A 24,713-nucleotide genomic window follows, 5' to 3' on the forward strand; every position below is an offset into this window, starting at 1 on the left:
ATTTTTCTGCTCCAGTTCTAAGAGCTTAGGAAAGGCCTGTAGTTAGTTTTCTTCCATTTTCTTCCTAGGCTCTTCTGCTTTTGGTATGGTAAACAATAGCAAGGACAGACGTGCAAAAGTTCAGGCTGGTGCTTATCTGAACTCAAGAGCTGCAAAATGGTCCTCCTCTTCTCTGTATGTGCCTCTTACAGCACTGGCTGTAAATGTTTTTCCCTCCCTCACATTTTCATCTCTGAAGGGCCTCACTTTCTGCATTCTAATGCCTTCACATGAGGTCCTGGGCAAAGATGCAAAACCTCCTTAAAGTTGCATAAAAAAATAAAGTCTTTGTATCAAATCCTTGGGCTATGAAGCCCCATGCAGAGGTGGTAGTGGGTAGTGGTGGGCCTGTCTGTCCTGTTAGGCGAGGAAAAGGCTCTCTGTGGCTCTTGTTAGAACACATGATTTTGAAAAATAAAGTGCTTATCATAACTAACTAGTTGGATTAAATTTAAGATTTAATTACCAATTTACTTTAGATTAGAGTTTCCATTAGAGTTTCCACTTTCTGTCTGGGGAGGGAAGTTGGACTGATTAATAGAATTTGGATCCAGTGAGTTTCGGATTCAGATACGTTTGCACAGTCAAATGGTTCAGTGTGTAGGATATATATATGCAGCTATGCAAGGGTATCAGAATACATACATATTTGTGTTTGTACTACATACATATACACACACACACAAAAAAAATATATAGGCTGCTTTCATTGACTTGAATGTTATTTTTGCGTTCCTTTCTTGCTAAAATTGGACACTCATTCCAGGGTCTTTCACAAAGCAGACTTTAAAGATTTTCTAGCCCTCTGCACAAATGAGAGGTAGCCCAGGAAGAGTCAGTCCCACTAGGGAAGAAGCTCATGTCCTCGCTCCCAGCTGATGCCAGCCAAACCTGGAACCAGGGTCTCCTCCCATCTCGCCACATAAAACAGCGCAATGAACACCAAGGATCCAGTTTCAGCCACAAAGCAGTTTGTAGCATCACGAAGGAGTGGCTTTATTCTCACTCTGGCTCTTGGCCCATATCATGAAGATAAATATGTTTTACGGTTGCTTTTCAATATATATACCTAATGCATGCGAGAAGCAGGAACGAACAGCCAGCACAGTCTCAAGATCCTTGTTCCAGCAATTTGGTCCAGTCTGTCCACCACTCTGTATGCAACATTAGATCTTCAATGTACTCACTTGTACTCACTTAAAAGGATCTATAAGAATAGTATTTCAAACCTAAAATACATACATGGCAACTACACAATTAGTCTGAGATTAAAACCTCAAATTTTGTTCCACAAGTCCTTATAGTAACTCAGCTGAAACTGCTGACCTGAAGGACACAAGGATCCCTCTCCCTGTCATTTTTGTCTCTGGAGAGATGGAGTATTGTTATTAGGGCATTTTACAAAGTCTAGTGATTCAGTATGATTCCTGCTACACTTAGAGTTGTACTCACTACAGCTTCGCTCACTCTGAAGAACTATTCTTATCATGAGTTTTCAGAGACAAACAAAATAAAGACCTCTTCCCCTCCAAAATTACAGAACTTATGCATTGTCTGGGGCTAGCATTTTCAGACTCAATTCTGTCCCAGACTTCTAAAAATTCTAGTTTGTCATTCAGTAGTATGGTGTGACTGTTCTCTTGTGAGGGAGAAATAAGCCGGGTGATGTTTCTAGATGAGGTAATAGTCATATGGGAGTTCACACCCTTGCTCAGCTCTAGTTCCTGGTTTTCAGTTTCTGCAACTATAAAGCAATATATATTACATGGAGATTTCAAGGGCTATGACCGCCTGTGTAAGGAAAGACAGCGAAATGCTAAATACAACCAAAATATCAAATATCAAATAACTGCCAAATAACAATACCAGAATGGCCAAGTATAGAAATTCCTATAAGCAATATAGATTTATGTTATTTTGTTTCAAAATTTCTTCACTACTAACCCCCACATGTGAGGGCACAAGGTGTATTTTAGTAAACAGGGAGAATACAGCTAAGTCTCTCAGAAGACAAAAAAGATGCAAAAAAAAGAATAGGTAGGATAGCTGCTTTGATTTTGAAATTAGAAAGAAGTCTTTAAGCATCGTTTTTGCTGATTTTTGTAGTGATGTATTTAATAGCCAGGACTCTTATTTGCTACAGGCATCTAATTCCGTGTTTGCTGGCCCTGTCCAAGCCTGTACACCTGCAATTGTGAATGTGCTTGACTCCTCTGGGGTTGGATTTCTGATCTGGGTAAACAAGTGCAAATCATCCAAAAACGCTGAGAAAGAAACCAAGTCAAACACTACAATAATAGGCAAGAAGCAAGTCTAAGTCAGTAACAGAACAATATTGATAGAAAATTGAATTCTTTAAAAAAAGATTCCTTTCAACTATAATGCTCTTTCTCATCCCCAAACCTGTTAAAGCCAATTAAGACCATCTTCCTACATAAGAACGATTAATCAAAGAAAGCACAAAATATACGTTATAAATGAAAGTTCAGCTTGCTGGAAAGGTCAGACTGTGTTACACAAGAAATCCATATATGAGCGAAATACTTCACAAGATTTACACTTTTTAACTGATGGCATAAATGACAGTCACATATTCAACTGTGGTTTGGAACTATATTTAAAAAAATGTGTCAATGAAAACCACCTATTGCGCAAAACACTACCCTGGCTCTGAGATCTGAATCTCTGGTTCACGTTAGATGGAAATGTTATTTTTCATCCCCAGTAAAACACGGTTGAGAAGAGATCACATCTTCCTCAACCTGAATCAAAATCCTCACATGGAAGGAAGTCACATGAATGGCTCTACTAAACCTAGAGCACTCCATATTTGAAAAGGAGAGACAGAATCTTCCAGAAAGTAACCCAAATTAGAAGAGGGAGCTCACTTCTTTCTATTTAAGCCTTAAAGTTAGATACTGAAAACTAAGACTCATGGAGTCTGGTAGATGCTTCTGGCCCTTCTGGCAACATAATTAAGGCTGCTCTCCTTAGTGTAACTGGACTGAATAAAAACTTAAGAACTTGAATCTAAACTATTAATGCCTTAAACAATTTAATTCCAGATCATTAGTTTTAAAATCTGCTTTCTTGACAATTCAGATACCTAATTAGCTTTTTTACAATGTCCGAAAAAGAAAAAGTCAATGAAAGAAAGAGCAACATGTCTGCAAGGAACATGACAGGGTAGGAAGCAATCTTCTTCTAAAGATTAGTAGGAAAAAAAATGTTTATTAGTGGCATCTACACTGCACACAGATTACAGTCTGAATAACATACACTTCCATTTCAGAATAAAACAGAAGAATTTATGTTTACCCTAATGCACAGAACTCACCATCTGCTTTACAAATATTTACATACTTTAGGCTTAAGGCTTCTTGTGTGTCCTGCTCTCATGGACTCACTCCTTCTATATATCTTAGTGATAGAAATGCTAAGTCAGTGAAGCATGACCAGTACGGGTTACCCACTCCCTACTGTTAAATCATCTAAGCAGCACCCCATTTTTTATTTTTCTCTTCCTTAGGCTACCACTGGGGCCTTCTAGAATATCTGGCTGTTTCCTGCCCAGCACAGACATTTCTGCACCATCCATCACTCTCACAGAGAAAGCAGTGCCATATATGTTTGAAATTGTATACAAACACATATGACATTTAGAATGACTTTTAGACACAGAACTTATTAAATAGGGTGTAATATATACAGCCCCAGATTGCACCCTGGGCCTTAACACCATAAGGCCAAGCACTGTGGCCGCCCATGCTTCTCTCTCTGAGAAATCTTCCTAAGGAGGGAAGAGCCTCATTGATGGGACAAGCTGGTGCCACAAGTTACCTCTCCTGGTGGACACATCTGCTTTTTAATGTTCCTTACGACTTGGCTTGTGCTGACCTCAAGAGGCTGCTCAGTGTCAGATAGTCCATAGCCGCTTCCAGGATCCCGGAGCGCAGCCCGCTCTCAGCACGCACTGGATGCTGCCCTGGGAGCCTTCCCGGAGTCCTGGCGACCCAGCAGGGAGCTTAGTGACACACTGCTAATACTTCTGAGCTGGCAGTTGCACTCGCTGCTTCACACAATCTGTGTACAGCTTGGATGCCAGAAAGCTTCAAAATTAAATAGCAGATCAGAAACTCCTTTATCAAGTCAGCATTATCGTTTTAGCTGTTTCTTTTTTTTTAAATAAAGAGTAAGTGGATGCGCAAATTTCCAACAGGCATTTGCAAGAATCTTTGACTCATTATTAAGCCATGATCTGAAGCCTGTTTAGAGAGGCATATTGGTAGCCAGCAGCAGAAATCAAGGGCTACTTATTTGGAAAGGTTTAAGGAAGGCTTTGGCTTAAGGAAAACTCTTGATGAGAAGAAGAAATCTACAGAAAAGTTTCAGTAACGTGGAGCAAGTTTTCAATTTAACTGTGCTTGACATGGAGAGGCACTGAAGCATCACAGTGATAGCAGCAGTTCCTGAACTCTGCTCTTTAGCAGCGGGGAGTAAATAAACCACAGAATGACATGACGTTTCCTGTGTTTTTCTTTACAAGTTTGCTAATGAGGATGATGAGGATGAAGGGTTAACCATGAACGAAGAGGATAACAGGGAACCAAAAGGAATCATGATCCAAAGGGCAACGGAAAACTCAGAGGCTGTGACTAGAGCAGGGTTTGCACAAGGCCTGTCTGGGGCCTCCTTTCCAGTTCCTGCGCCCCAATCCAGGGAGGGCAGGATGCTCCCAGCGGGTCTGCGGGCACCAACTCTCTGCCTCTCCTACTTTCTAAGCAGCTCAAAAGCCAGGAATACTGAATATTGTTTCTGGCAAGGGAAAAAATACATGCTAACATTACATAATTTGGCCAAATGAGTTTAACAAAAATGTTAAATGGCACCAAGCTGCTCTGATCAAGATCTCTGCTTTACATTTTTTTTTCTGCATTTATTACTTATGAAGTGACAGAGAAAACACCTTGGAAAGGACTCAGAATTCTAAGTCCTGTTCAAGTGATTTCAGTTACACACACGATACAGTCAACATATTGGCAATGACTGCTGTTCTTACTCTCTTAAACTGGAATTTTGCTGCTGTGGTGTCCTTTGCTCCATGGACAAGATCACTGCTTTTCTGTTTCTCTTGAACTGTGCTCTTTCTTCACAACAAAGAATAGAGCTTGCCAAAATGTTGACACGCAGCAAGGTGAAATGCTATGGCTGAAGCTGAGCATTTAGCCACCCAGCTAAATGAACTTTGCTCCCTGGAGGCTGCCAGAGGAGCCAGTGAGCGAGACAGGGATGGGCAGTCTGCACACTGCATTCTAATCTTGGCTCCGCTGCTGACTCATCATGGCACCTTTGGCAAATAACTGCCTTGATATATTAGGGTTTTTCTTACGTGAAGTGGTCACACTCAGTTGTAGACACTGGCTACCTTATTTAGAGAGTCCAGAATAGTCAAGATGGATATTTCCTGTCAGATAAACTGGCAATCCTTAATTTTCTTCCCTGCTCTGGGAAGAAAGGGACAGAAGTGTTAGAAAGGAAGCAGTATGTTGAAGTGAGGTAATTCAGCTCTTTGGCCTCAGAGATCAAATTTATTCCAAATGCACATCATGCAAGAGAGTCAGTCAGGTAAGACCTGACCCCTATTCACCACAGGCTGAGCAGAAGAGAGAGGCCTGTACTTTTCCTGTAGAGAGCAGATACTTGCAGTTACGTGTCTATCAAATAAGCTAGTATATTTTGGAAAGTCTGACCTGTGAGAGTATTGTCAGCAGTGATCTGCTGCCAAGCAGCCTATTTCTATTTATTCCACTGAAGTCAACCTTGCTGACACAACTCTTTTTAAAGGCAATCTACTTTGTGCATGCCTGTCCTGTTACTATGTTACTAGGTTACTAGAGAATGAACTATCGCTGTTTTTTGTAAATCTGTGTACTTGCTTTTGGAAGTCTGGTCACACAAATCTCCATGCTAGATCTGTTTGTATCTGTGATTTGTATTTACTTGCCCCAAACCTTTCCCAGCGATTCTTCTTTGCATTTTGATGAACTCTTCCTGCCTCTTTTCCCAAGCCCTGCTATAAGATAAATAGAGGATTCAGACTATTTGGTTTTGACCACTGCCAAGGTTTGTGCTCTCGGCAGCATGCTGATCGTGGCTGCAATTCTTGTCTTGCAGGGACTTGGATCCAGTTACATTTGCTGGCGTCAAACAGACTCTGCAGACCACTATGAAATACTGAATCTAAAAATAAAAGGGTGAAAAAGCACAAAACCAGAGAGACTGGGATATTAAAATTCCAGGAAAGTTGTAGGAGAGTTGGAAAGAGGCACATAAACTGTCTCAGGGGAAAACACTAACATATTGGAGGCGGTCTAAATTAAGCCTATGGGTTTGCCTTTTTTAGCTCTGCCACCCATGTGACACTGGAGCGGAGCCTTTGGGTGCAGGTATTTCAGCTAACACAAAGAAGGCATTGGAGCTGCTCGGAGAGGCGAGTCACAGCGGCCGCCGCCGCCTGCCTTTGCTCGGGCTGAGGCCGGCTAACCCCAGGTGCACTTTGCTTCTGTTTGCACACAGCCTCAGCCGCTGCGGCGCTCATTCGCACCAGGAGCGCTGCCGACGGGGCCCACGGGCCAGCCGGGCGCGGGAAGACTCTGCAGGCATTGGTGAGTCCAGAGGGATCTCGGGGGGAATCTCTCATTTTTAAGGCTTTTGCACATTTTCTGTTGTACAGTGACATGTGGAAGATTAACTAATGTGCTAGTTGCCCAGCCTGGTTTGGACCAGACACTTGCTGGAACTGCTTCACAATGCAAATATTTAGGCTGAAATCAGGTAGAAAGGGACAAATGCTATCTCTGAGGGACATTCTGTAAACCTCATGTGAAAAATTTTGGGGCAAATTTCTTATCTCTTGGGAAAAAAAATCATCTTTGAAAACATCTTTTCCTGTTTAACCATTAAACCAGCACAAGAATTAACTTTTGTTAAGTACAAAGTTGCATGTGTAAATGCACCATTTACTGTGACTTTCTTTTCCTTGCCAACCTTACTTTTCCCTTGCATTTTAGGGTTTTAGGGTTTAGACAGTTTAAACAATTTTTAAAAAAGATCTTTCTAGTTTTAATCAAAATCTAATTGCAAAAGACTTTAATTTTGCTTCTTTTTTGATGCTTTGAAGTTAAAACCATGATTATGACTGTGAAACTGGGGTTTAAAAGAAAGTAGATGTGTGTTTGCATAACAGTGTATTATATATACACAATACTAGAGCTCCATGGCTACCCATAATTGCAGCGATAGTGTATCAGCAGGGGTAGCTCCTTGGGAGTTTGCACATAGGTCAGAAGTTTCCAGATGATGCTGAAGATTATATGTATTCTGGATTGCGTTTTCAAAGTATGCCATGATTTAGTCATGGGACTCATTCGCATTCATGAGAGCTGTGAAGAGATCCCTTCACACCAAACTGAACGCTCAGCCCTTGTGCAGTGTTTCATGTTGCTGAGATATTACCATGTCTGTTCTTAGCTCTTAATTCAGTCTCAATGCATTGCTGCAACGGGCTCGGTTGCAGTGGGGTAAGCAATAGAACTGACTAACTTACTTCCTTAGACTTACACATTATACAAAATTTTGGTTCGACTTGATTCTTGATCTGTATTAATTTCAGTAGCTCACACTGTGTGGCTTCCAAAGAATCCTAGGAGTGGACAGTTTTAAGTGGACATTTAAAACTGCACAGGTATTTTAGCAGGGATTCTTTTTAAACCTCTGCTGCCCCAGATGTGACCTTGAAAGCACTTCACAGGCAGCATTTTCTGTAAAATGGTTAATTGCTTTCTAATAGTACAGCTAAAATGAAATGTTTTGAAAAAATTAAAATAATTTCAGAGACTCCACCCAAATATTTAGAAAATTGTACTGCTTGCTTACACTTCTTCATCTCCTGTAGAACAATTTGGAACTATCTGTTTTAATTTCCAGCAGAAAAAAAAGCTAACCGAACTACTAGGGAGGCATGTGAAGCTCTTTTACAATGGCTGAGACTGTGTGTTCAAAACAAACAAACAAACAAACCCCCTGCAAATAAACATGCAAAATACCAGCTACTTATGCATGAACATGGCAGGTTCCTTTCTGGCCGTGCAGGACACCAGGTTTCCAGCCTCCTAGCTGATGATGTGCACGGTAACTACACGCAGTGCTCTGTTGTGCTGTGCAAGCCCCTGCGCTGGTGCCTGGTGGTTTAGGGTAACTCCAGGCAAAGCTGGTGCGAGGGCTCAGCCCTTCCGAATAGCCGGGTGGCTCAGCCAAGGTGAGAAGCCCATTGCGGAGCCTGCTGGGCTCTCATAATACCTCATCTAGCTGTTATTTCACCTATATAACAAATCCTTTGAAGCCTCTATTTAATAAAGATGAGTGAATAGTCTTTATTTCTCATTAGAAGAAAACCATAAAACTGAATCTCTGAAGATTTAAGTATTTTTTTTTCCCCAGAGAGTCTGAAGTTTAATACATTTCAGCTATTTATTTGGAATTAACTTTAAATAAACAATTGCCATTCACAACCTCTGATAGAAATTTTCCAAGCTTGTTGATGACTGTCCACAGATGGACAATTTCTGGCAGCAGATCAAAAGTGGCAAGAAAAACATTAATAGCCTCCTTTATCAAAACTTATGTCAGCCAGGAGGTTCAGCACACACAAAGGTCTGGAGTTTATGCCAGACTATTGCTTTATGCAGATCCCACAGATTTGTAACTGCTCTTAACTCACTTAGCGCAGGGCTTCCAGGTTCTTGTGAAATCCTTCTCTCACAACTCAGTAAGAGCTATCACACATTTTGTATGAACGCTTATTCTACATTTTCTTATAGCTACAACAGAGGACAGGACAAAAGGTAGGGAACATGAAATACCAATTTCTCTTTTGCAGGATGGGGAGCTGAGGCAGAGACAAAGCGCTCTAAGATACAGCTTCGAGTACTGGCGAGGGAACCAAATAAGCTTTAGCACTGGCAAAACTCTGAGTAGAGTAGAGCAAAAGAAAACCTTTGGTACCAGAAGGATCCAGTATAACTATAGGAGAGAATGATGTCAATATATATGCTGACATTTAGGAGAGCGAATGAGATAGTGGTTTGGGGAAAATAAATAAAAATCAAGACTTGCCAAAAAAAAAAAAAAAAAGGAAAGAAAAGAAAAGAAAAAGCCCAGGAAACCTGGAAGATTCTCAGCACCTGGAAGATTCTTTGTATGCACCTTGTAATTCCAACTATTATTCTATACTTATTATTTTGGTTGCAGGTAGCCATAAATATTTCACAGAGCTCAGCTTTTGTATTCCTAATTTCAAAGAGTTGTCTAACATTACCCAGGTGTCTTCACGTGCATTTTCACTATTGTCAGCAGCAGGCGCTCGCCAAAGTGGCAACGAGAACAGTTTAAATACTTGCACAGACTGGAGTAAGCTGCTGTAATTCTTTGTTTATTGGACTGTAATAGAAACATTAGTAATTCAAAAAGCTATGCAGTGTTAGTAATGCAAAAAGATATGCAGTGTTGAGCAGTGTTCAGTGACATCTACAATAACAGATAAAAGTGGCAGCATTACTTGATCTTTAGCCTCCCGTAAACTGCATAACAGAGTTAGGACTAGCTGCCCTGAGGTTCAGTTCACAACTCGGCTTCGCTAGTTTCTGAAATCATTAATTAAGGTAGCAGCAAAGTGCATTTAGTACAGCACTCTTTATCTCCTGCCTTATTTTAAAGACTAATTGTTGGGGCAGGTAGAATTTGTTACATTTGCATTACTGTGGCTGGAAAGCAGTCAGGAAAATCAAGGAGCAAAACTTTTAGGTGGCAGTATTCCATATCTACAACAAAACACAAATCTCTAGCAAAGTTATCCAAGGAATCCCGGCTGACAGCAACAAATGAAGAAGGAATGATGAGACTATGTTATGGCCAAAAAAAAAAAAGACAGCATTTTATGCTAATTTTTGGACAAATTTTCCTGCACAGTTATAACACTGCATTGCTTTCTATATTGCCAACTTCAGTAAGTAGTTTCAAAATCTCATTCTCTGATAATCTGAGTCATTTGATAACTTGGGTAATCTTGCAGATAGAGATCGAACACTATTAGCCACTCATGCCCATTTAACTGTTATATGAAATGGGGTCTGGTCCCACAGCCAGAGTGCAACGTATTGTCTATTCTTTAAGAACACGTCTATGTGCGCTGTGTTTTGAATGTTCAGAACATTCAAGAGAAAAAGCCGTTGCTCTAGGAGAAGCAAAACTAAAGACCCTTCGCTATAGATTTATATACTCTGCGTAAACCATCTATAATAAATCCAGATCTTACTGTCCTTCTTATGCTGGTGCCACCCCTTTATGGCAAAACAAGTCACATGGTGGCCAGGCTGCCATTTTAAAATAGTTTGTACAACAGCTGATTTCTGTGTCTGGCCTTACCTTGATTCATTAAGGAGATGAATATGGTTCATTCTTCTGTCTTCAACTGCCACCTTCTAGGGAACTTATAGCAATGTAGTTATTTTTGAGACTTTGGCTCACGTGTAAAATGTGTTTGAAATCTGGACCAAGAGATAGACTAAACCATTACATAAGCTTCTTTTCCTTAGGAAGCAAGCTGATCAGGATTGTTCCATGAAAATTCCCACATCCAAATGACTGAAAATGCATTTTTTAACAAACACAGACCTATGTCAAACAACTGCCACCAAAAGCCCATACTGCTCAGTGTGCTTTATTTTGTTTGTGTTGGAGAATTAAGCCCCTACTGCTTGCCATCTGGTTCAAGGAAGGAGTTTATAAGTTTTAAGTAGTAACATCAAGTTATATTCCTAACTTGGATTCAAATGAATCCAAACCTTAAGCTTGTAACAGACTATTGTTAATCAGGCTGAAGGAGAAAGAGTTAAGTATAACTTACTTTCCCCCCCCAAACTCTATTTGATTTTATCGTCAGATATCCTATACGCCTTCAAAATCTGAAGAGAAAAGAATGCGATGAGTATTCTAAGCATTCAGAGTATGTTAGGTTAAAATTGTTGGCTACCTACTCTGCATACGATGATTAAGTCAGTGTTCCCCTCAACTACCAGGTAGGCTGGACTCTGCTCCTGCAGTTCATGTTGTTGCCCCTTTTCCCTGTTTTTCACACCTTTCTACAGTGTGGATTGTGCAATCTGATGGGGTCCCCTGTGCTCCTTGCAGAGCCTCTGTCTATGCAGGGAACTGAAAATTACTGATTGCACTTTTGCAGCGCGAGCTGCCATACCCACGAACAAGAGCAGCAGTCTCAACTGCCTGCGTAAAAAGCTTAAGGATGGACCGGTGCTGGCAAGGGAATAGACTGTGTTCGCTTTGCTGCTGAACTGACCCACACATTAAAGCCTAACACATTTCTGCAATTCTCCCTCAAAAGACAGGCTTGCTTTTATTCTGTTTTCAAACATAGTGCAGTAAAAGTTTAATTGAATAAGTATCCATTCTGATAGTGGAAGTATATTTGCTGACAACCAGTGCTTTGATTTCATACCAGCTCATTTTGGCTTCAGAAGGTCTGTAGGAGTTCTTGCTTAAAAAGAAAAATCTCAGTCAGCAGTGGGACCCACAGCTGGCATCCTAAGCTTCTGCCCTCCTTTGAGTATTGCCAACGTATCAACTAGGGATCACTTTGATGCCCAGGCCAAATTTCAGGAGGATCGATGATTTTCTGCTGAAATATATCAGACTGCATCAAGCAATTTATTTAATAAGACAGAAGCCTTCTTATTTAGGAGGCAACAGGGATGTTTCAACAGTATCTCACAGGGTTTTGTTCTACTGCATCTTGCATCCCTTATTCATTTACAGTGCAAGAAGAAAGCATAAGTAATCCCATAAAGAATGTGGATTTTTAAATGGAAGAGCATACATCTCTAATGGCCAAACATCCTGGTGCCTTAAAAGATTGTTTAGAGAGAAAAAAAAAAGTAAAAATAAAAGAGAAAGTTTTGGCAAACCTTGGCTTTGCATGCCCCAAATATCAGGTAAACACCTGCACAACTAATGTTTGCATACAAATAAAACTCTGTGTATGCAGAAGTCTGGGGTGGGGGGGAGAATACATTCTTAGCTGCACCTGTAAGTTATTTTTGCAGATCATTTTTGCTTTTTTTGAATGTCTATACACAACCCTACAATCTTCTAAACTTTCTCACTATACCCACACACAGATCAAAGAACCACACACCTTAAGAATCATCTTGTAGAGATCCTTGCCAACAAGCTACCTGAAACAGATGGTAGTACCCACAAGACTTAACAGTTTTCCATGCTTCAGGGGAAGATACTGATATTAGCAATACTTTAGAATCTCTGACGATCATCCATTCTGCATTTCCCAAGCTGTGCACCTGATTTTTAAGTATTTAATTTCTTCATTGCAGGCATTTAGTTTACATGTGATATGTCATTTGTAATTTGGTTCTGCATGGCTATTCTATAAAGTACCTTTTGTAAACCACTTGCTGTGATGAGGATCGACTGGCTATACACACACACATATACACGCTATATATTTATATAAAATGTATACAATATACTCACATCTATGCAAAAAAACAAACAAACAACAACAAGCATTGTCCAGAAGCAAGACTATATGCTGCATAGGGCTCACTTAATGGCCAAATACAGATAAGAAGAAATGTTTTACTGGGGGAAAGAAAAGTATTTCTAGCATTGTATTGCCCAGTAGAGCATTTGTTGGGATATATTTCATCTTCCTGCAACAGCAGTGAACTTCTTTATACCTAAAGCCACTGAATAAAAGACATGATTTGTCTCTGGCCCATGCTATGCCCAGGATACATGTGGACTTTTCCTCAGACCAAGGCTGTGAAAGAATGGTCACAATTAAAAAAGAAGAAAACAAGTTGCTTGTTTTCTTCCACTCTGTGCTCTTGCAAAAAGGAGAAGTCCACAAAGTTACTGCCCTGCAGAAACAGAAGTGCCACGGCAAAACCAGCTGAAGAAAAGGCGCTGTCCTGGGTGCAGCAGTTCCACCCCTGCAGAAGCTGCATATTTTCCCTCTGGGCAAGAGGGCAGGCTTTTCAATACACAGGCTGCCCAGCTACTACAGTGACAACTAGAAGAAAGAGACATCCAGTAAAGATACTTATCTGTTCCAGAGGACACCAGGGATAAGAAGCTGTAGAAACTGCTGGAGGAGCAAAAAGCTGAACAAATTCGCTACGCCTCAAAACAGGGAGAAAGAAAGTAGAGAGAGCATCCTGCTCCAACCCCCTATGTAGCTGGGTACACACTTGCTGCTGCAGATTCATTAACACTGCATGGTGATTTAATTCTGCAATCTCCTCCTCACCTGCACTTACATAGAGGTATATTCTTCTACAGCTAGAAAAAACTCTTTGGTAGAAGATACTTGAATGTAGTGCATTCACTTAGTGCAAAGTGCCAAATGCAAAATAAAAATTAAAAAAAGAGAAAGATTTTGCAAAGCAGGAAAGAAAAAGTGGGTCAAGCTTAAGTGTACTCATTGCTGATCTGCTGAATTGCTAAGCACCTGAAGCTAGTGGTAGCAGCAGCAATTGCAATTGCTTGTTGAGGTTCTTGACTTATTAAATCAAGTCAATGCTTGCTCAATGATCAGAATCTCACAAAGCTTCAATCTCCTGCTGGAGCTCAGAGGAGGAAACTTGAATGTTGAGGGCTTCACAGTTCCTTTAAGCACTAATAAACAGTATAAAAATGGAAACATGAGCGATGTGTCCTGCCCGGGGATATTATTGAAACCTGGCTACATGTATATTCATACTTATTTTCTGATGGCAACTCCCAATCTGAAGTCACCTGTAGCAGGTGAGAAATTCCTTGGGTGTATCAGATACTTCATTTAGCTTTGGGCAGATACCAAGAAAAATTACAGGTTAGTTACCTAGTTCAAAAGGGAAAAAAATGCATTGCAATTAGAGAGCCCATTATACACAGGAGACTAATACCTGCTAAGCTGCATTCTGGGATGCTGGGATCTGTTCCCAATGCCATGACAAGCGAAAGATGCAGTAAGTACAAGGCTTTGACTTTGAAACTATATACATAAATATATACATACACTTTTATTTTTTATCTGAGGGGAGATTGTAATCACTACTTAATCAAGGATAATGATTTCAAGGTGCAAAAGCAACCCTGGTCTTCTTCAGATTATTTATTAAGGTTGTCTATATGTTTATAAATATTACTTTACCAGGAGCAGGAGTTTTAAGTTGTTTGTGGTGATGGTCTTACCTTGAACAATATACCTTATGTTGCACATGAAGAAGAAAACATGGTGTCTTGAGAGAGGTAAGTATCTAATACTTAGGAGATGGCTACGGTGTTAGTCGAGTAAAGCACTTAAACACCACAGCTAATTTTCTTGTTTGTGAGTATGTTTAACATGGACTGGAGACAGCTCTAATGATCTGGTTTCACAAGAGACGTGACAGACTTCTGTGATAGTTCTCTGTCCCTTCCAAATATATTCCTCTCTTACATTAAATAAATACTCGTTTTGAAATGCTTTATGAGCATGCAGAACTCTGAACCTATGTGGCAATACTACTCGGAGCTCAGGAATTTACACAATCACTTCAGTTAGTTTACAAAATAGTAGATGTGCAGCAGGCCTCGCTATTTTATCTTCCTCTCTTAAAGCCTCAAAGTCGCCAACTCCATACTGCAAACAGAAGATGATGCTCTGCAGGAGTAGGGCATGCCCAGCAGGAGATCCTTGTTGCACTTTTATTTTCCCAGAAATCCTGTTAGATTTCGCTACAGAACTGGAGGCTCCTAGATGCTGAGCTAAAAGAACAAGTTTCTGCTTTGAACATTCTTTCCTAATATGTATCAGCAGAAACTCTTGTATGTTAAGAATGCACAAATTAATACTGCTTTACTTACTACATTTGCTCATAGCAAAATGATTATTTTTACATTTGTACAAGATTCAAGTGTTTAAGTGGAGTTTAAACGTGTCTAGAACATCTCAATTAGTGCATGTTATGTCTGTGAATGGCTACTAGAGAAATCACTTCTCTATCACTTTACTATTCCATCAATGAAATCTTGCTCTATGCAGATTCTGATACACAGATCTTCAAAATCCTGTTAGAACACATATAATCTTCTGCTCCTGTGTTCATTTTTTCACACTGCTGCTGCTTTTTACAATAGAGGACGTGGTAACAAAACAGCTTCAGTCAAGTTTATAGGGTACTGTTTTGCCTATTAATGGCATATCTATTGGGCAGAATGAAAGAGGAAGAGACAGCTTAGCATAATGCTGTGGAAAGACAAATCAAAAAACTTGTCCTTTAATTGCACCCAACCTACCCACCTCAGTCTCTCAGCCAGCTTTCTAGATTTAATTGCTCTCTGATTTTGCCCATGAGTGCCTCCCATAAAGTATATTCTGGTACATTTCTGTATTTGGTTTCTTTTTCAGGCTTTGCATTTAGAGTCCTTCACTTATTGCCAAAAGCTGTCAGTCCCTTCCTTGGAGGGGAGCCGCCTCTCCAATAAATGTTATGCCTACCTTTTTTGGTTCTTCCCTTGACTCAATTTTCCATAATACACACAAAACTGAAAGATGCCATCAGAGTATAATTTCCTTCAGGAGTATTCAAGAAATTAACATTTAATTGTTTAAAGAGCTGATGAATCTGTGTATTTCGTTACTCACATGAGCATGTGCTACTTCTACTCAAAAGTTTACTGGCTAATAGGAACTAGAGGGAAATAGTACTGCTTTATACAATAGTCCAGGTTAAAATTTGGTGGTAGTATCATTTTTCTTACATGTCTAAAGAGATGCTACAATAAGCATTTATATTCTGATCAAAGTCATTGTAAAAGAAAGAGATTAGTGACTGAAGTGTTGAAGATACTAGAGATGAAAGATGGAGCTAGTAGGTTCATTAGCAACCCACTTTAGAGTCTGAAATTAGAGTCTGAAACAGGAAACAAAATATGTTTTAGAAAAAATAGAAATTAGTTACATACAGATCCAAATCTATTCATATGCAAAGATTACTCATCTATAAATTGCAGTTGTTTTCAGATGCGGCTTGATTACTCACTATATCCTGAAAATAACTGCAAACAAGTGGAAAATGCTAGAGTATATTTCTTTCAAGTTAATTACTTATATAAAATGCATCTGTTGGATGATACTGATAAAGCTCATGATTTTCAAAAATTTCCTTGTCCTACACAGTGATTATTCAAAATGTGTTTCATTTTAGAAAGGGAGGTCATCAAGTATCTTTCAACAAAATGCTTTGTCATTGAAAAAAAAAACAGATTGAAAGCCAACATTTTGCATGGATAATGATTTATTTTAGTGAAGCTCTTCTCAGGAAAAGTTTCAATGTTCCAAGACAAAGTATCTGATTTTGATGAGAGTCACCCCTTTGTTCCAAATAGCAAATAGTTGCTTGAGACAAAATAAGTTCCAAAATTTTGCTCCTATTAATACACATTTATGCAAAGCAGAGCAATTCTTTCAGGAGAGACTGAAAGACCAACTGCAGAACAGCCAAAGAACAAGGGTTTGGATATCCACTTTAGTTATGAACCTGGGGATGGAGCATGCCAGATAAGACTTCACCGCAGTTTGTTTTGTTGATGATTTTCAAAATAGTCTTGGTTTTACCTTCTAGAACTTAAGAATGATTTCAAAATCTCAGTTTTTATAGATAAGTAATTGTTCTTTAGTCAGATATCACAATGAGGACTCATTAGGAATTGGATTCTTTTTTTTTTCTTTTTTGTATGACATGTACCATTTTATGGGCTCTTCCCAAACCACTTTCAACCTATTTAAAGCAACTACTAATCCAGAAAAATTGGTTTGCACTATCTAGCACTAGAATCTCTACTAGAGTAGATCATCTATTAGAGTAGATGATCTGGTTTCGTGGAGCCCAGGAGATAGAAGTGACAGCCAGTCAAAGGAGTTTTCCACACAGAGATTAATGTGATGTGAGAGCAGGAGCTGCTGGATCTCCGCAAGACTGACACAGGACAGAATTGTTTCACTGTACAATCATGAGAATTAGCAACACTTAAAAGGAATTGGTCAGGAAATACAATCTTGATCTGGCTTGGAGAACAGCCATCTCAAGAATGAGCTATAGCACTAAGCACTGAGTAAGAATTTCACTTGCCAGGGATAAATACTGAGTTGCTCATCTATAATACTGGCTTTAGGAGATCGGAGCTAACGCTAATAAGACTGATAAAATGTGGCCAGAGAAATCAAAATAAGTTGTTGATGCCCACTTTTTTTTCTTCTTAAGCTCCCCAATGACAGTCTGAATATGTTTTTAAAAAAGATCCATAAGCCATACTATTTGCCAATCTCCTGAATTCCTGACATATCTCCATGTGTTTAATATTCTTCCCCATTAAGGATTAGATGAGTCAAAGCAAGAGAACTGCCTATCACATGGTAGTATGCTAATCAGCTTTGCTATTTAGGGGACTTGCTGATTTTGACAGCTTTTACATTCAATACGTGTCAGACATTTTCAATTTTGGGCTAATAAAGCTCTTATAATCTCAGAGGGACAGCTGAGGATCTTAGAATGACTACTACAGCTCAGCGTTAATTTTCTTCCTCTTTTCATAAGCTTTGGGGATAACAGGGTTGCCAGGTAGAGAAGGGCAATGTCCATCTAGCATACAGCCATCTCAGTATGCTGAGAAGTAAATACTCTGATTCTGTCACACATGGAGAACAAAAGCAGAGCATCTGGACTTCATGCACTCTAATGTAACCCTGCCTAGGTAGACATGTGGGACCTGTGGTTATTTAGAACAAATGTAAAAGTGCTGTGAGTAGTAAAAATAAGGTGGGGGGAAAACGCCAACACACCCTTAAATCAAGAACCAGCTTTCCCTAGCAGAAAAGGATGTGTATAGACAGGTATTTTTGGAAAGCGTACCCTTCAATCGTGAGTTTCTCTACTGGTTATTGAGCCTGTTTCCTTTCTTCTTTCCCCGTGCCTCAAAGCAAAGAAGGGAGGCAGAAGTTTCAGATGAAGGAGCATGTTATTTGCAGATGGAACTTTCTCTTTCAGTGTTAAGTTGCCTGAGCATGGACACATACACCTGCCTGACCCAGGAATGTCAGGTTTACTTCTGCCTGATTCCTGCTGTGCACTTTCATTGCCCCTCACCAGCAGTGGAAAAACATTTGCATAGCTGATTGACTGCTGGAGTGGGAACTTTATTCAGTAAATACTTCTGTTTTCTATTCTAGTATGTTCTTTAGTCTTCTTTCCTGTTCGAAGTGTTATAGTTTTTGTTTTCCAATTCTTCTCCCTTAATGAAGCTCTCTCTTCTGCAGCTTTCCAGCATCAATGGACACGAGGGATACTTTTCTTGTTGATATTCCAGTTAAGCCTCATGCAAACAAGAATTCTAGTTTACGAATATGTCTCTCATACATTCAATGCTGATACCTAATAAACAGTTGAAAGTACAAGGGCAGCATGACTCTTTCCCTTTAAAAGGCAGAAAAAAAAGGTATCAAGAGGCCCTTACTGAACATTACATCTTTTCCAACTATGTTCTAACATATTTAGCTGCCTTGAGTTCTCATTACAGTATAACTGAATCTTGACAGTTTTAGCTTATCACTTGCCATGCAGAGGTGACTCTTCTGGAGTCTTATAGACACAGCCCAAGAAATGTGGACAAGGACAAAACCTACAGCAGAGCTGCAGATTTCGCCTTGGTCTATCCAGTTCAGTGCTGCCAAGTCCTGAGACTTGAATTATGCAATTTTGGTCAGGACTGGTATCAGTCTTGTGAGGATATGAAAAGACAGGCTCCACTGCAGCAGATTGCAGCCCTCACTAGGAAAGATCTCTGGAAAACTGGTTTCCTTGTTGTGCTTCTAGAAGAAGAAGCAATGATGAGGCCATGCGAGGAAGTAGAATTAACTCCCTGTTAATGGGGAGACTGAAATGTGCATGTGAAAGAAGAGCTGTTGAATTAGGGTCAAGTAAATTTGAGAAGAGAGGTAATAGTGGCCCCAAATCTTTTGGTGACAGTGGAGGGAGCTAAAACAAAAAGCCTACCCTAAAGGAAATCAAAGCCACTATTTAGTTTTTAAGAAAAACAGAAAACTTTAGTGTAATCTCATGGTTTTGATTCAGTGATTTTGAAGGTGTAACTGTGGCTACAATGCACATCCCCAGCTACTGCATTGCAACTTGACAGGGCCTCAGGCTGACAGCATTTTTGCTATCAAAGTCATTTTAGCATTCTTGAAAATCCATCCATTTTGTTCAACTTAGGTGAATAATTGAAATATGCTTAAATAGATGTTAAGTGCTTTACTGACTATGAATCTCAATGACTTGACTAAGCAGTTTCTGGCAGAGTCACAATTTGGTCCCTTCACTGCTTCAACTTCAGTGCCTTTGTTGTTATTACTCATTATAATCTAAAATTTGCTGTAACATTATTGTATGTATTTTATTGTGTATTTTATCTTTCAGCTACATTGTTTCCTCATTAATGCTTAGCTATATAAAGAGAATTAAATTCTGTAAAGCATCACACTTGACTACTCAAGTACACTAAAATAAAATAAAACTAGAATTAAGGGAGGTGGATAATAGAACACCAGGAGCTATGACAGGCTCCAAAGCCAAATGAGTCTGCTGCTAGAGTCCCCAATGGTGGGTGTTACAAGATAGTGGGAAAAAATGCAGAGCTATTGGCTAATTTAACTGGCTAATTAATTTATTGGCTAATTTAAATTCAAGGCCAGTTCAAAAAGACTGACCTGGCAAGTCAGTGCAACTCACAGCACCATCTTTTTGCTTTCTTTTAAAGGAGATTCTAAAATTTACTCTAAAACTATTTTATGTATTTATTTGCCCCTCCTCCCCACTCTTCTGGATATGTTCCACACTGGAAAGAGCAATGATTCTCTCATGTGATCTGAAATATCCAGCCACTTGGCCAATGATCTCATGCACCAGGGCATCTGGAATGAAGCTCTCGCTTGCACTAGCATATTAGCACACTGCATACAGCCATTACTTTTCTTATTTTTTTAACCTTACACAGCCCAGCACTCCCTTTTGAGTGTACTTGTGTTTTCCAATATATTGCAACAGAAGTCTTGGGAGTTTTCTCATTTTCTTTCTGTCTTCCTTAGAGGTGTTTTATGATTACATTTTAATGAGGTATCTTCAAAAAAGTTCAGACCTTGGAAATCCTGCTGGGAGCATATTATTACACAAATAGCAAGTTGGAAATGTAAAGTACCGCCCTCTACTGCACTTCTGATTTCCTGTGTAGCTTTGTTTGTAAGAACACATGATGGGAGAAAAAGCAACTAACCCAAATTTTCCATTTTTGAAGAATCACATCCTACTCATGAAGGAAGACACCCATAATGGGGTGTTTACCTACATCTACTTCTAAGGACAGAGGAAATCAAAGTGGCCTTTCAAACAGAGTATTAGGATCTTATCCATTACCCCTGTGCATGTTTTGCACCTAGGGGCAAACGCTAGTATATGGCTTTTCTACAGTGGAATATTGATGTCAGCACCACATGCATACAGACTGACCTTGACCTGATTCAGTGCAACAGGGCTTAAAAAATTTTTTTTTGTAATGTTTTTCTTGAATTTAAAATTTTTAGTAAATAAACAAGAAAAGCAAGGATTTATTCCATGTTCACATTACATTACTCCATGTGACTCCTCCTGGTGCTATTTTTGTAGCCTGTAGTCATATCACTTAGTTCCTAGAATCAGGATGATAAATTTTAACACTGTTCATTTATTTGTTTAGTTAACTTCTGTATTTTTGATGGTAGAGTTCCTCATTTTACTTTTCTTTTGAGACTAGCTTTTCTTTTAAACTCTATGTTTATCATTTTGGGCAGAATTTGCTATACTTTCCAGAATACCTGTATAGGAGAATGAATTTTTTTTAGACTCCATGGACATTTATTCCAAAAATGAACAAGACCGATATTAACAATTGTAATCAAACTGTGTTAAGCCCCATTAAACAAATGGAAAGTCCTTTCTCTGGGACTGCCCAGTTGCACCCCATGAACATGGCACACATTCTAATTTTCTAAATGAAGATTCTACTAAGATAATGCAAAACCAAAATTTTTATATTGGAGGATGAAAGGATGCACAGAAACATTTCAGTATTGTTTATCCTAGATCCTCTCACATAGAAGTAACTGACAGTAAGTTCACGATAACTGTGGCCAAAAAGTGAAGTTAATTGTTGCTATATGGTAAGAATTGCAAGGGGAGTTGTGTAGCGTAATGTCAGTATCTACCAATGATTATATATAAATCTTCCTAACAAAGAATCTCCCTCACTTATATTATATAAGAAGCTTAAAGCGTGTGAATGTGCTGGACTGATAGAGGTTCTGAGATGTGTCTTCTGAGGACCCTGTTTCTTGTGCAGAGCTAGGTATGTTTTTCACATTGAGCAGCACACTGTTTATAGGGTTAAAGGTCTAGATCAAGCTCATCTGCAAAAGGCACATCAGCATGATTCCTCAAAATCTATTTGAATTGAGGTGTTCCAGGTTAGAGTCCATCTACTGAATCATGAGCTTTACTGTCTCTAAATTTTACAGCATGCTTTGCCAGTTGCTCTTCAGATCTACGGCAGGTTTCTTGTAAAAAGCCAACAAATGACAATATTGCATATTAAAGAGTTAGATTTCCTTGACAAAGAAGTCAGTGGAAATATGTCCTGTATCAAAGTCCATGCAGGTCATTAGCATAACACAGACAAATATTCTGGCAAAAACAGATTCCACAGTACAAAGTGATATGGTTTGGATGTTGAAACAACTGATTGCCAGGCTTTACTCCTTTATTTTTGTTCCCAGATTTACCTTACTGACTCACTATGCCCTTAGGCAAATTATTTAGATTTAAAAGTAGCAGCTAAAAGGGCAAAATACTTGCAGGTGGCTTAAGAGTTTGTCTGAAAAATCTGTTCTTTATGTGTGTGTATACATATATGGCAAACACAAAACCCGAAAAAAGAAAAACCCAAAATATCAACCTCCAATTCAAGAAAACTTTATATTGATCGCTATAACATGCAAGGTCCTTCCTGGATTTACTGTGGTTTGTAAGATGCTATGAGACCCTAGGATAGGAAATACCTGCAAATACACACTGAAGTAGCTACTTACTGAATTTGCCTAATTATTTTTCACATCTATTTTTAGATATCTACACAATGACTATAGAACATGTAAGAGATAATTGTTTTGTTTTTTAAACCCATGCAGTGATAAATATTGAATAATTTTTCTCTGTTTATCTGTTCTATCAGGTATGCACTTTTCACCTTATATAAGTAAGATTATTTTTCCCCTCAGTCATCCTTTTATTTTCCCCACTGTACAGTCATAATCTGTTTAGTCCCTCATCTCACGCTGAAGCTGTTTAACATCTCTGCTAATAGCTATTGCCCTTTTCTGTTTATTGCCCTTTTAATTTTATTAAACATTATCCGGCATAAGAACAGAGCTGCATGCCATACTGAAAATGCAGGCATGTCCTTGATTTATGCAGTGCAATAAATACTTTTTTGCCATTTTGTTCTCAGCTCTCACCCTAGATTCCTAACATTGTTTGGCTGCCTCAACCACCACTGAGCACTGTGCTGGCATTTTTAGGGAGCTATCCACAGCAAATCCAACATTTCTTTATCTGGGTGGTAAGAGCTGAGCTCCTGCCTTACTCTTCATATGTGGTTTACATTGTCTTTTCCAAGACCCCTGCTTTGCATTTATGTGTAGAAGTTTAATTTACTATTTCATAACCTAATTTTGTGTTTTTTCAACTTTTGTGTTTTGTTTTTGATTGGGGGGGGGGGAGAACATATCAGCAAACTTTGTTACCTTCCTATCCACTCACTTTTTTTTTTTTTAATCTTTTACAGAATTCATTTCACCCCACAAAATTAAATAATACTATAGCATAAAGAGGTAAAATATATTCTAACACAAATGGAATATATGAAAATTATACCAAAGCTAACTTAACAATTAAATTAAATTCTGTCTGTATATAATATTGCTTGCTATGTTGGCATGATAAAGGTAGGAGTAAAAAGGTATAGTCTTTGTGATATCCTTTACACATGCAGAAAGATACTCTTTCTGAGATCAAAGTTCCTAACTACTTAGGCTGCAGTTTCCCAAGCCAAATAATTGGATCTGGAGGTTGTTGCCAAATGGGGAGATTCCAGTCTCCGCGCACCCGGTTCACTAGGCTGCCTTCCTGCTCCTCTCAGCGCACTGATCAAGAAGAGCTGGGATTAGTCATGAAAACTTAAAAGCCCGACTTACCATGCAGTTTTACGACGGCTACAGACAGTGGGAGAGAAAGGGCAGAAACATGCAGCTGGGGGTGAAAGGGGAAAAAGTGACTGTCCCTTTGGCAGCAGTCTGTAATTACACTGCATTAAAAATATTGTGAAATTGCACTGTCAGCCTTATAGCACAGCAGTGTTCCTACGTTTTCCTTACAAAGGCGAAAGCTGAGGTACAGAGAATATCATATCATCTCTGATTTTTATGCAAGTTGGTATTCACATTGCTTAACCAATAAATGAAAAAATCACTAGTAAAATATAAAGACTGATTCAGTTAAATCTATTTTATAATGCCTAATATTAGTGAGAATATTTTGCAAAACTTCTTTAGCCTACTTTTGTAACTTCTGTACACTAAGGGCCGTCTGTGACTTTTCATAAATACTAATAAATAAATATATCTGGCATGAGAAGTGGGGAAGCACACTGGGTGGCATGCATCTAATGCAGGGCAGGTGATGCAACAACTTTGGAACTGCTGGCAGTAGTAAAGGTGGGGGATGAGAGGAAAGTATGAAGGCAGATACTGATTAAGGTTGCCTGATAATGTAGCCTTTTTGCTATATGTTTATCCTTTCTTTATCAGTGGGAAATCAGAATAACAAGTTTGGGTTAAGTTTGAAAATAAAGCAGTTTGGACCGTTTGAAGATATATGCTAATGGCACTGAAAGGAACTGTATGGAAGATAACAGCTGCCTCACTATGATATACTGACATTCATCAGGACTTTCATTTATCCTGATATGCTAATGAAGACCAAGGGTGTTACGCCGTGTAGTAAATGCAGGGATATAAGCATAGCATTTATATGGCTTTCAAAATTTTCCACTGGATTAAGTCATCATGATAGAATAGTATTATATTCTGTCCTTCTGTGCAATAAACTGAAGAGGACTCCTAGAGTGTTTCTGGTAACTTTTTTTTCTTTTTTTCCTTGAAGGAAGAATGCAGTATTCCATGTTAAAACTACTCATTTTCATTAAAAAAAGGCTATTATTAATAACATACATAAAGGAATTTCTCTAATTTTGCTTGCTTCTGGCTATCTAGCCTTTTTCATCAAGCCTCTATTACTGTCAAACTTTTTTTTTTTTTTGTAGAACATTTTTGATATGTTCTTAGGTTTTTGAAAGACTTCTTAGATTTCTGGTCCAGGAGAACAACTGCATTTTCTCAGCGTAATCAAAGTTCT

The sequence above is a fragment of the Tinamus guttatus genome, unplaced genomic scaffold, assembly GCF_059628265.1.
Source record: "Tinamus guttatus ecotype Peru unplaced genomic scaffold, ASM5962826v1 Tinamus_guttatus_pri_ptg000169l, whole genome shotgun sequence".
In the NCBI taxonomy this organism is placed as follows: Eukaryota; Metazoa; Chordata; class Aves; order Tinamiformes; family Tinamidae; genus Tinamus; species Tinamus guttatus.